Source organism: Aotus nancymaae, unplaced genomic scaffold, assembly GCF_030222135.1.
Source record: "Aotus nancymaae isolate 86718 unplaced genomic scaffold, 86718_ANA_hifiasm-v0.15.2.pri h1tg000156l, whole genome shotgun sequence".
In the NCBI taxonomy this organism is placed as follows: domain Eukaryota; kingdom Metazoa; phylum Chordata; class Mammalia; order Primates; family Aotidae; genus Aotus; species Aotus nancymaae.
Window position 1 is genome coordinate 67,745 of NW_026988571.1, and position 14,022 is coordinate 81,766.

A 14,022-nucleotide genomic window follows, 5' to 3' on the forward strand; every position below is an offset into this window, starting at 1 on the left:
CTTAAACACATTTACAAGAATAAATCAAACAATCCCATCAGAAAGTGGGTAAAGGATGTGAACAGACACTTCTCAAAAGAAGATACTTATGCACCCAACAAACATGTGAAAAAAAGCTCATCATCACTGGTCTTTAGAGAAATGCAAATAAAAACCACAATGAGATACCGTCTCATGCCAGTTAGAATTGTGATCATTAAAAAGTCTGGAAACAATAGATGCTGGCGAGGATGTGGAGAAATAGGAACACTTCTACACTGTTGGAGGTACTGTAAATTAGTTCAATCATTGTGGAAGACAGTGTGGCAATTCCTCAAGGATATAGAACCAGAAATATCATTTGACCCAGGAATTCCATTACTAGGTATATACTCAAAGACTATAAATCGTTCTGCTATAAAGACACATTCACACGTATGTTTATTGCACCACTATTTACAATAGCAAAGACTTGGAAGGAACCCAAATGCCCATCAGTGGTAGACTGGATAAAGAAAATATGGCACATATACGCTATGGAATACTATGCAGCCATAAAAAGAATAGTTCATGTCCTTTGCAGAGACCTGGATGATGCTGGAAACCATCATCCTCAGCAAACTAACACAGGAACAGAAAACCGAACACTACATGTTCTCACTCATAAGTGGGAAACAATGAGAACACACGGACACAGGGAGGAGAACACACACTGGGGCCTGTTGGGGGAGGTAGGGGGAGAGAGAGCATTAGGACAGATACATAATGCATATGGACCTTAAAACCTAGATGACGAGTTCATAGCTGCAGCAAACCACCACGGCACACATATACCTACGTAAAAAACTTGCACGTTCTGCACATGTATCCCAGAACTTGAAGTAAAATAAAAAGATAAAATAAAATGATAAAGAGCAGTAAGTGAAATAAAGTGACTCAGTGCAGTGGGTGATTTAAAATGCAGAGTACAGAATCTCAGACTTGTTAAATAGCTGGGTGTTTATCTTAGCAGCGGAAGTATGAGGAGGCAGCTGAGCATCTTAATAAGAGGCTCCATCTCTGTCAGAATCACTCTGCATTGAATCCATCATCTTCATGTAGACACCAGTCAGTGTGAACCTAAGAAGTACCAGTGCTTATTTCCCCTGCTGTCTCCCTGCTTCCGTCCTCTTCTCCTATTAATACTAAAGATCCCCAGTTATTCTGACACTTCTCCCATTTCACATCTTAGGGTGGCTGGACAAAGGAGATAAGTATTAAAGGAGGAAAGGTCTATTCTTCCCTACAGCGTCTTGTACCTTTTAATCTTTATGTTTTCTAAGTGGGACCTCCATGATTTTTCTAATAAATATTACCATCAATCATCATGCATCTGCCCAGTACATGAGCCAAGTGTCAGGACGGCATCTTGGGACTCAGATCTACCACTGAGAAGAAGAGAAGCCAGGTGACCAAGGCGGCAAGTCAAAAGGCTGATCTTAACCAGAGTCACCCTCCCTGAAAAAGAGTTCAGTGACTATAGGCTGTACTTTGCAGGAGGAAGGGTCTCAACATTCATTTGAGCATTTTATCCATCTACTGATTCTAACAGCAGGGAAGTTTTGCTCCATAGAGATGTGTTCCTCTCCCTAGAAAAGAACAAGTCTACAGAGCTTCCCAACCTTCCCAACGTCTGGAATATACAGAAAATTACAACATATGTCTGGCTTAGTGGGGAGAAAGGCAAGCTGCCGTAGCCAGAATTGACCCTCTAGAGCTCCATCCACCCTGCCGTTGGGGGAATCAGCTCCTTGGAGCAGCTTTTCACGTATCACCTGCTCATGTCCTGTCCTTGCCTCATGAAGAGAATTTCTGAGGCCCTGACCTTTGGAGGAAATCAGAAATCTCAGAAGAGAAGAGAACAACCAAGACAATTTGTGAGTCAAACATCGAAGCTTTATTATCACATGAAGTAAAGGAGGAAAAGAAGCCATGCATTTGGGGTGCTCCATCAAGCACAAAGTTCTTCCAGGGAAGCGCCATGAGTCTTCGTGGTCCCAGCCGACCCACGAATGGCATGAGAGCCAGTGGAAAGAGTTAAGTCTCAGGCTGTAGCAGGATCTTCACCATTCAGTCCCAAGAGCTCCTCGGTAGCCCAGGTCAGCAGCAGCCCCCAGAGCTGTGGCAGCAGCCAGAGCCCCCGGAGGGTTCACTCTCAGCAATCAGAGCTCTGGTGGCACCGGTGGAAGAGATGGGGCCTGTGGTGTCTCAGGCAGCAGCCGCCACCCCCAGAGCTGCAGCAGCCCGTAGAGCTGGAGCCACAGCAGCCCCCGGAGCTGGGACCACAGCAGGAAGAGACTGGAGGTGGACAAGGGGCTGGGCACTGGGGTGGGCATTTGGGGGGACACTTAGGTGGAAATTTTGGGGTGCACTTGGGAGGACACTTGGGAGGGGGCTGGCACTGCTGCTGGTTTTGCTGGCAAGACATGCTGGCAGGAGTTATGTCAACCTAAGAAATAATAATGAAACTCTTTAAATATTTAAAACTATCGTCAAAATTGAAAGAGCTAGAAGAGCAAGATCCAAAAAACTCAAAATCTAGCAAAAGACAAGAAATAACTAAGATCAGAGCAGAACTGAAGGAGATAGAGACACAAAAAACCCTTCAAAAATATTTAAAACTAAAGATTATACCTCTTCTAAAATCAATGCACAAGTAGAAGAATGATATTTAGATCGTTCAGTCACATCAGTAACCTGAAAAAAATAAGTCGAATCTTTCCTTCAGATAAAAGTACACAGATTAAAAAATCAGCAGAATGAGCTTTTTATTCTTACTTTCAGGGGGCAGCTGGTATTGCCCTATTCTCCCAAGCCTGAATCGAGTATTGACAGCTCCGTGAAGTACCTATTCCCTTAATAGAAGTCTAGCACCCAGCTGGGTGTTGCAGGACACACGCAGGGGACTTCGGGAAAATGTTTAGCCATGAAAACTGTAGATAAAAGGGCCAGGCTTGAAGGAAGCATTTGCCAGTTTCCATGGTGTAAATATGCCCAATGTGGCAGTTTTGACATTACCAATGTGAAGTCACTGAACACAGAGTTGGAAAAGATGTGCACAGTTAGGTATCCCCACCTATATGAGCTTAGACAGTCCCAGAGCCTCAAGGATTTGAGGCAGACTGAGCCCTATTCCTGCTCAGTGTGGGAGTAGACAAGCACACAACCCTCTTTCTTCAGCCCAACTCCATCCTCCCCAACCCTCTGCCTTGCTTATACCCCTCTGGTATCCCTGGTTGCCACTCACCCTGGTCACACACAGAAGCACAAACATGTCCCTGGGGAGTCAGAGCAGATGAGGTGCTGGAGCTGGATGTGTCTTTTATAGGACCCAGGCTTGGCTCTGGGAAGAGCAGGAGGTGGCTCTTGCTCAACCAGGCATGTGCTGGGTCATTCCTGACATTCCCCTGCCTCCTAGACCCTGCAATCCAAAGAGGCCTCGGGAGCTTCCAGGACTCCACCTTGGGTCTGGGGCTAAGGTCTGGAGAGGCTTTAGCCAGTTGCACCTCCACCAGGTGGTAGCTCTGAAGAGTTAACTTAGGATATCCAAGGGACCCCTACCTGGACAAGATTCTGTTCCCTGCATCTTTTTTACACATGCCCTCTGAGGAAGCATCAGTTCTGAGCCACTGCTTTCCCAGACCTTGTGGAAATGTTCCATTATGACTCCCTCCATCCTGAACAGTTTCTGTTCCGTGTCCTGCTGTGGATCCAGCCATCCCAGGGGCTTCCACAGCCTTGGCTCTTTCTAGGCATCCCTCACTTGCCTGGGCTCTCAGTCCTTCCTCTTGACCTCTCAGTTTCTGCATTTCCTCAGACTCACCATGACAAGCCGATTCAGTGGATTAAATCTGAGTTTACTCTGTGGTCTAGAGTAAGGAGAGTGATTGAGAATAAACAATTTCCTCTAAAATCCAAATATTTCCCTTAGAGGAATTGTATTGAATCTACTACTGGAATCAGAAAACTTGCATATGCTAACTGGGTGATCTCTGGAAGTTGCTGGAACAATTATCAACAACTGCTAGATTATCATATTCAGTATGAGTATCATTTCGCATATGTAACGGCCATTATAAATCACATATACATATCTCACTGAACTGTTTGTAATATAAAGTGAGAAGTAAGACAGAGCTTAGTATGACATTTTGCACCTGATGGACCCTTAATAAATATGTGTTTAAAAGAAAAGCTAATGCCATATGTTGGGTACTCGCCCAGGTCTCATGTTAAATTAATTGTCCATATACAACCCTTGCCCTCAGAAAGCTTAACTCCACCAGGCACGTAGATTATTTGAAAACTCTCTTTGGAAGCAGACATCATTTCTTGCGGCTTCTATAGAGAGTGAGCTCCTTTCCTACCAGAAAATAGAGGGTCAGCCAAGGGTCTAGTTATTCAGAGTTCTGATTCTGGTTTGCACTAGACAGTTACCCATTCATTTATTCATTAACTTTAAACAGATATATTGAGGCTGATGCTTGAAAGCATTACACTAAGTGAAAGTCCAGTCACAAAAGACTGCATATTGCATGACTCTGTTTATATGAAATGTGTAGAGTGGGCACATCTGTGGAAATAGAAAGGGGCTGAGGCTTTAGTGAGTTACAGCCTCTCCCAGGCTGAACCCTGAAGAGCTGACTCAGGGCATCCGAGGAACCAGAGCCTGGACAAGATTCTGTTCCCTGCATCTCCTTTTATGTTTATGCCTGTGGTCCGAGAAGTATCAGTGGCTTCCAGGTACTTTAGCGGGCTGGGAGAAATTGGGACATTAATCACTGGATACAGGTTTTCTTTCTGGAGTAATGAAAATGCTGTAAAGTTGTGGTGGTGACTGCCGAACTCGATGAATATACCGAAAACCATTGAATTCACACTTCAAACAAATGAACTGTATAATATGTGAATGATGTCTCAATAAAGATGTTAAAATTAGAATTGAAAAAGACAGATAGTCACACTTCTGATTAAGAAAGAAACACAGACCGAGCCTTCACATTGCCTAATGCCTACTTGGTGCGGGAGGGGAGGAAGCGGAGAAAGCATATTTTCCGTTGTCTGCTTCTAACTGAGAGATTCTATTCTCCTATTTATCCAGTCCTATTTTCAGACCTGATTCCTGCTCTCAGACAGCTTTTATCTCAAGGATAAAGTAAGTCAACAGTGTGACCAGAGCGGTGAATTCAAAAGGCATTCTTTGGAAACCTACAACATTCTTGGAGCTTGTATGTCCAAATGTAGGGATATAGAGGTGAATAATAAGTAGCCCATGACTTCAAAGACTCCAGAATTTCGTGGCCTTTTTGAAGAGGACTGCAGAAAAACATGGGCACCAAAGAAGATGATGTTTGGGACCTGAACCTCCTGAGTCACGATTTCCCAATATGTTCAGAACACGTTAGCTCATTCCACTGTCTTCACGGTGATATCACCCTCAGCTTCCTCATACTCTTTGACAAAGGTATTTGTAACAATGTGGTAAGTGAGGAAGTAGGGGAGGAAAGCCTGTGTGTGTGCACCGTGTGTGTGTGCATGTTGTATTTATATAAAAGTGCAGGTGAAGTGAATATGCACATACATGAGCATCTGGATTGAGTAGTTGAATAAGCAATAAAAGAACCAATGGGATCCAATCCCCTGGGAAACCAGAACTGGGAGATAAGCAGCTCTTTAACATGTCCCCTTTGTCTCCTTATATCTCAGAAAGTGTTGGGAATTGGTTCACAAGTCAGTGCAGAAACATCTGCCTACAGGTGTTCTTGCTTCTGCCTCCACAGTCCTCACACCAGCATGTTGATCCCTCTGAGCCAGGAGACCCCAAGGTAGAGGTGTATCCGTCTCTGAAGACTCCGTGGAACCACCATACCAGCCATGGACTACCCACCTCTGACTTTATCATATATGCGTGAAAATAGCCTGCCTTTTTTTTCTTTAATTGCTGTAATTTTGAGTTCCTTTAATAGCACCAGAATATACATTCTAACAGTTGTGCACAGGGCCAAACGCAAGGTAAGATGCAGCTAAAAATAAATAGTTAGATTGGAAGGTATCCTGTTTGGATAGTTAGAGAACGAATTATGTTCACCATGAGAGGAGCACATGGAGGCCCAGATAGCAGGCCCACTGGGGAAAGGAAGGACTGGTGAGTTGCTCTTATTTAAGGCAGAGGTCCCTCAAAGCATACTCGGGTGTCCACCTCTCTGTAGGCACCATTCACCTGCCCTAAGCATGCTTAGGTCCCCTGCTTGGTGTTCCATTGTGCACTATTTGTTTTATTTTGTTTGCTGACATGTCACGACTAAGAACCAGGGAAAACTCCTTAACCAACTCAAGAAACCCTGAAGCTGTAAAAGCAAAGAAAGTCACATTTGAGTATATAAAAACTAAAAATGTTTCCATAGCAAAGTTATTACACAGAGTCAATGAAATCTGATCCATTAAATATTTTCAGAAAGACAGATCAAGATAGAAGCTCCAAATTACTACTGGTCAGGGACTTGAGAGTTCAGCTAATAATGAGGCTGGCAAAAATAATAAAGAGCATTAAGTCAAAGAATGTGACTCAGCACAGTGTGATTTAAAAAACAGAGAGTACAGAATCTCAGTCCTAGTCAACAGCTGAGTTTTTCTCTCACAGCAGTAAGGGTCAGGAGAGAGATGAACATCTTAATAAGAGACTCCATCTCTCTCAGAATCTCTCTCCACCAAATCCATCATCTTCATGTAGAAAACTGTCAGTCTGAACCTAAGAAGCACTAGTCCTTGTTTTCTCTGCTCTTTCCCTGCTTCCCTTCCCTTCTCCTGTTAGTACTAAAGATCCCCTAACTATCCTGGCGCTTCTCCCCTCTCATGTCTGAGGGGACTGGGCAAAGAAGATAAGTATTGAAGTAGGAAAGATCTATTCTTCCCTGCAGCATCTTGTACCTTTTATCCTTTGTATTTTCTAAGTCATCCTCCATGATTTTTTTCTAATTAATAGCTCCGTCACTCATCACAAACCTGTCCATAACATGGGCCAAGTGGCAGGACAGCACCCAGGGACTTAGATCTGACACTGAGAGGAAGAGAAGCCAGGTGTCTGAGAGGCAAGTAAAAAAGCTGATCTAACCAGAGTCACCCTCCCTGCATGGGAGTTCAGTGACCATGGACTGTACTGTGAAGGAGGAAGAGTCTCGAAATTTGTTTAAGGCATTTAATCCAATTATTGATTCTAACAGCAGGGAAGTTTTGCTCCATAGAGATGTGTTCCTCTCCCTAGAAAACAAGTCTACAGAGCTTCCCAACCTGCCCAATGTCTGGAATACACAGAAAATTTCAACATGTGTCTGGCTTAGTGGGCAGAAAGTGAAAGGTCCCATAGCCAGAGTTGACCCTCTAGAGCTCCATCTACCCTGCAGTAGGGGGAATCAGTTCCTCGGAGCAGTTTTTTACAGGGGTAGGTGCCAGGGGGCCTGGGCCTGGATAGGTGCCGGGGTGCTGGGCCTCTGGACAGGGTCAGGTGCCGGGGGCCTGGGTCTCTGGACAGGGGCAGGTGCAGTGGGGCATGGGTCTCCGGACAAGGGTAGGTGCTGGGGAACTTGGGTCTCTGGACAGGGGTAGGTGCCGGGGCGCCTGGGTCTCTGGAGAGGGGCAGGTACCGGGGTCCAGGGCCTCTGGACAGGGGCAGGTGCCTGGGGGCCTGGGTCTCTGGACAGGGGTAGGTGCAGGGGCGCCTGGGTTTCTGGACGGGCATAGGTGCCGGGGGGCCTGGGTCTCTGGATGGGTAGGTTCTGGGGGGCCTGGGTCTCTGGACAGGGGCAGGTGCCGGGGGCCTGGGTCTCTGGACGGGGGTAGGTGCCGGGGTCCAGGGCCTCTGGACAGGGGTAGGTGGCAAGGGTTCTGGGTCTCTGGACAGGGTAGGTACCAGGGGCCTGGGTCTCTGGACAGGGGTAGTTGCCAGGGGACCTGGGTCTCTTGACAGGAGTAGGTGCTGGGTGGCTCGGGCCTGGTTAGGTGCCAGGGTCCAGGGCCTCTGGATAGGGTCAGGTCCTGGTGGGCCTGGGTCTCTGGACAGGGGTAGGTGCCGGGGGGCATGGGTCTCTGGAAGGGGCAGATGCCAAGGGCCTGGGTGTCTGAACGGGGGTAGGTGCCGGGGGCATAGGTCTCTTGACAGGGGTAGGTGCCGGGTCCAGGGCCTCTGGACAGGGTAGGTGCTTGGGGTGTGGGTCTCTGGACAGGGGTAGGTGCCAGGGGTCCTGGGTCTCTGGACAGGGGCAGGTGCCAGGGGCATGGGTCTCTGGCCAGGGGCAGGTGCCAGGGGCCTGGGTCTGAACAGGGTTAGGTGCCGGAGTCCAGGGCCTCTGGACAGGGTAGGTGCTGGGGGCCTGGGTCTCTGGAAAGGGATAGGTGCCGGGGTCCTGGGTCTCTGGACAGGGTAGGTGCCGGGGGCCTGGGTCCCTGGACAGGGGTAGGTGCCGGGGGGCTGGGTCTCTGGACAGGGGTAAGTGCTGGGTGGCATGGGTCTCTGGAAGAGGCAGGTGCCAGGGGCCTGGGTCTCTGAATGGGGGTAGGTGATGGGCCTGGGTCTCTGGACGGGGGTAGGTGCCAGGGTCCTGGGCTTCCGGACAGCGGTTGGTGCCGGGGGGCCTTGGTCTGGGTAGGTGCTAGGGTCCAAGGCCTCTGGACAGGGCAGGTGCCGGGAGGCCTGTGTCTCTGGTTAGGGGTTGGTGCCGGGGGGCCTGGGTCTCTGGACGATGGTAGGTGCTGGGGGACTGGGTCTCTAGACAGGCGTAGGTGCCAGGTGTCCTGGGTCTCTGGACCGGGGTAGGTGCTGGTGGGTCTGGGCCTGGGTAGGTGCTACGGTCCAAGGCCTCTGGACAGGGCAGGTGCCGGGAGGCCTGTGTCTCTGATTAGGGGTTGGTGCTGGGGGGCCTGTGTCTCTGGACAGGGGTAGGTGCTGGGGGACTGGTTCTCTAGACAGGCATAGGTGCCAGGCGTCCTGGGTCTCTGGACCGGGGTAGGTGCCGGCGCGTCTGGGCCTGGGTAGGTGCCGGGGTCCAGGGCATCTGGACAGGGGCAGGTGCCTGGAGGCCTGGATCTCTGGACATGGCCATGTGCCGGGGGCCTGAGTCTCTGAATGGCGCTAGGTGCCAGGGTCCAGAGCCTCTGGACAGGGGTAGGTGCTGGTGTCCTGGGTCTCTGGACAGGGTAGGTGCCAGGGGCCTGGGTCTCTGGACAGGGGTAGGTGCCTGGGGGCCTGGGTCTCTGGACATGGGTAGGTGTTGGGGCTCCTGGGTCTCTGGACAGGGATAGCTGCCGGGGGGCCTGGGCCTGGGGAGGTGCCAGGGTCCAGGTCCTCTGGACAGGGGCTGGTGCTGGGGGCCTGGGTCTCTGGACAGGGGCAGGTCCTGGGGTCCAGGGCCTCTGGACAGGGCTAGTTGCTGGGGTGCCTGGGTCTCTGGACAGGGGTAGGTGCCGGGGGGCCTGTGCCTGGGTAGCGGCTGAGGTCCATGGCCTCTGGACAGGGGCAGGAGTTGGAGGGCCTGGGTCTCTGGACAGGGGCAGGTGCCGGAGGGACTGGGTCTCTGGACAGGGGTAGGTGCCGGGGGACCAGGGCCTGGGTAGGTGCCGGGGTCCAGGGCCTCTGGACAGGGTAGTTGCCAGGCACCTGGGTCTGAACAGGGGTAGATGCCAGGGGTCCTGGGACTCTGGATGGGGGTAGGTGCCGGGGTGCCTGGCCTGGGTAGGTGCTGGGGTCCAGGGCATCAGGACAGGGGCAGATGCCAGGGGGCCTGGGTCTCTGGACAGGGGCAGGTGCTGGGGGCCTTGGTCTCTGGAAGGGACAGGTGCCAGGGGCCTGTGTCTTTGAACGGGGGTAGGTGCCGGGGGGCCTGGGTCTCTGGACAGGGTTAAGTGCCGGGGTGCTGGGTCTCTGGACTGGGGTAGGTGCCAGGGACCCTGGGCCTTGGTAGGTGCCGGGGTACAGGGCCTCTCAACAGGGGCAGGTGCCAGGGAGCCTGGGTCTCTGGACAAGGGCAGGTGCCGGGGACCTGAGTCTGAACGGGGGTAGGTGCTGGGGTCCAGGGCCTCTAGAAGGGGTAGGTGCCGGGGTACTGGGTAACTGGACAGGGGTAGGTGCCTGGGGGCCTGGGTCTCGACAGGGGTAGGTGCCAGGAGGCCTGGGTCTCTGGACAGGGGTAGGTGCCGGAGGGCCTGGGCCTGTGTAGGTTCCGGGGTCCAGGGCATCCGGACAGGGGCAGGTGCCGGGGGCCTGGGTCTCTGAACAGGGTTAGATGCTGGGGGGCCTAGGTCTCTGGACGGGGATAGGTGCCGGGTTCCAGGGCCTCTCAACAGGGGCAGGTTCCAGGGAGCCTGGGTCTCTGGACAAGGGCAGGTGCCGGGGACCTGAGTCTGAACGGGGGTAGATGCTGGGGTCCAGGGCCTCTAGAAGGGGTAGGTGCCGGGGTACTGGGTAACTGGACAGGGGTAGGTGCCTGGGGGCCTGGGTCTCTGGACAGGGGTAGGTGCCAGGATGCCTGGGTCTCTGGACAGGGGTAGGTGCCGGAGGGCCTGGGCCTGTGTAGGTTCCGGGGTCCAGGGCATCCGGACAGGGGCAGGTGCCGGGGACCTGGGTCTCTGAACAGGGTTAGATGCTGGGGGGCCTAGGTCTCTGGACGGGGATAGGTGCCGGGGTCCAGGGCCTCTGGACAGAGGTAGGTACCAGTGGCCTGGGTGTCTGGACAGGGGTATGTGCCAGGGGTCCTGGGTCTCTCGACAGGGTAGGTGCCGGGGGCCTGGGTCTCTGGACAGGGGTAGGTGCGGGGTTCTGGACAAGGGTAGGTGTTGGGGGACCTGGGCCTCTGGACAGGGATAGGTGCCGGGGGCCTGGGTCTCTGGACAGGGGTAGGTGCCGGGGGCCTGGGTCTCTGGACAGGGGTAGGTGCCGGGGGCCTGGGTCTCTGGACAGGGGTAGGTGTCGGGGTCCTGGGTCTCTCGACACGAGTAGGTGCCGGGGGTCTTGTGTCTCTGGACAGGGTAGGTGCCGGGGACCCGACCTCGGCCATGCCTTCCAAGCCATCCGGGATGCAATGGGGCAGGGAGTCCGGAGTGCCCACCTCACGATCTGAAGCGCCCTCCCACTCCGGCCGATCGGATCAGGAATGTCGGCTGGAAGATGTACGGAGGTTAGAACTGTCAGGCTACTGGGCTGCTTGTGGCAGGCAGGCTCTTTCCCAGGCACCGCCCTGGGCATCGCCTCCAGCATTTTCCTATGTGGCTGCGGTGGGAGAGCGCGGACTGTTTGGCCAGACATCCCGGCATACCAATGCGCTGCATGTGCCAGGCAGGGTCTTTTCCTGGCACCGCCCGAGGCACCGCCCCGGGCACCACCTCCAGCCTTTTCCTGTGCGGCTCCTGAGTAGCTGGGACTACATGAACTTGCCACCATGTCCCAGCTAATTTTTGTATTTTTAGTATAAATAAGGTTTCACCATATTTGCTAGGCTGGTGTTGAACTGCTTACCTGTGATCCGCCAGCCTTGGCCTCCCAAAGTGCTGGGATTACAGGCATGAGCCACCACACCTGGTCATCACCTTTTAATTTTGGATCCAAACATTTATTTAATATTTTAGGAGAACAGAATTACCTTAATTCTCAAAATACATATTATCACAAAGATTATTTTCTCTAGAGGAGTCATTTTGTTAAGTTAGAAAGGAAGGATGAATCTTGTTACCAGAGTTTTTTGTAAGTCTCTGAATTTGAATGGTTTTCATGTGGGTGACTACTTTTACTCACTGTTATGGCAACACAAAATTTGTTGTCTTTTTTGCTAATAGGACTTTAAGCCTATGATTTAGCAAACTTTAACTCTTGATTGTTTTTAGGGGAGTTGTTTATTTGCAGCTTCTTTTTGAGACAGGGTCTTGCTCTCAGGGTTAAGTGATTCTCTCACCTCAGCTTCCTCAGTAGCTGGGACTACAGAGGTGTGCCACCATGCCCAGCTAATTTTTTTTTAGTTTTAGTAGAGACAAGATCTCTCTGTGTTGCCCAGGCTGGTCTCCAACTCTTCAACTCAAGTGATCTTCCCACCTCAGCCTCCCAAAATGCTGGAATTAAAAACACGAGCCACCTCACCCAGACTCTTGATTTTTAAAAAGAGGGTAGAGGATTAATAGACAATTTTAAATACACATTTGACTTCCTCAGTAGGAGCACCAACCCCTTGAGCAATAAAAAAATCCATGTGTAACTTTCGACTCCCCAAAATTTTAACTATTACCAGATGCTGTGGTGTGTTCCTGTAGTCCCAACTACTTGGGAACCTGAGGCAGGAGGATCTCTTGAGCTCAGGAGTTCTGGGATATAGTGCACTATGCTGATTGGGCTTCCTCACTAATTTCAATATCCATATTGTGACCTCCCAGGAACAGGGGACCAGCAGGGTGCCTAAGAAGGGGTGAACACACCCAGATCAGAAACAGCTGGTCAAAACGCCCATGCTAATCGGTAGTGGGATCACGCCTGTGAATAGTCACTACACTCCAGCCTTAGCAACATAGCAAGACCTCATCTCTTTAGAAAAAAAAAAGTGTGTGTGTGTATATATATATATATATATATATATATATATATATATATATACCATTGGGTCTCATAAATAAATTAAAAAACTATTAATATCCTATTGTTGCCTGGAAAACTTACCAGTAACAGTCGATTAACACATATTTTGTATGCTTTATGTGTTATATACAGTATTCTTACAATAAAGTAAGTTAGAGAAAATAGATTGTTCTTTAAAATAAAATGCTTGAGGGGCCAGTTGTGGTGACTCCACCCTGTATTCGTAGCACTTTGGGACACTGAGGCAGGCAGATTACTTGAGCTCAGTTCAAGACCAACCTGGGCAACATGGCAAAATCCCATCTCTACAAAAAAATTAATACAAAAATTAGTCAGGCATGGTGGCTAATGCCTGTAGTCCCAGCTACCACCTGTGAGGCTGAGATGAGAATCTCTTGAGCCTTTGAAGCAGAGGTTGCACTGAGCCAAGAAACCACTGCACTCCTTAAGGAAAACATATAATTACTATTCATTAAGTGGAAATGGATCATCATAAAGGTCTTCATCCTCATCATCTTCACATTGAGTAGGCTGAGGAGGAAGAGGAAGAGTTGGTCTTTCTGTCTTGGGTGGAAGAGGGAGAAGAAAATTCTGTATAAGTGGATCCATGCATAAGTGGACCCATGCAGTTCAAAGTCATGTTCAAGGGCGAATTGTACTTCATTTGACCCTCAGGAAAGCCCTTTTCCCTTTTTTTGAGACTGGATCTCCTCTTGCCCCAGCTGGAGTGTAGTGATACGATCACAGCTCACTGCCACCTGGATCTCCTGGGCTCAGGTGATCCTCTCATCTCAGCCTCCCAAGTAGCTGGGACTACAGGCCCATGCCACCAGATCTGGCTAATTTTTTGAAGTTTTTGGTAGAGATGGGGTCTTGCTATGATGTCCAGACTGGTCTCAAACTTTTGGGCTCAAGCAATCTGCCTGCCTTCATTAATTTGTAATGTCAGCATTTATCCTGAATTATGTAGTTGGGCCCAATGTAATCACAAGGTCCCTGTAAGTGGGAGAGGGAGCACAACAATGTGTCAGAGTGATGTGATATGAAAGTCTTCTTTACCATTGCTTCTTTGAAGATGAAGCTAAAAGCCAAGGTATCTGAAGAAAACAAATTCCCCACTAGAGGCTGCAAAAAGAAACACAACCCTGCTAGCACCTTGACTTTAGCCCACCTGTATCAGTTTTCTCACCTACAAAACTACAAGATAATACATTTGTGTTGTTACAATAAAAAAGTGTTGTTATAGCAACAATGTGAAGCTAATATGATTTGTCACATAGTAACAGAGTAAGAGTTCAAGTACTAACTGTGAATTCAGGGCTCTTTTCACTAAAACACTAAAAATTCACATCTCTAAAGGGAATAGAAACCTAAGACACTTGGAATTTTGGAAACTT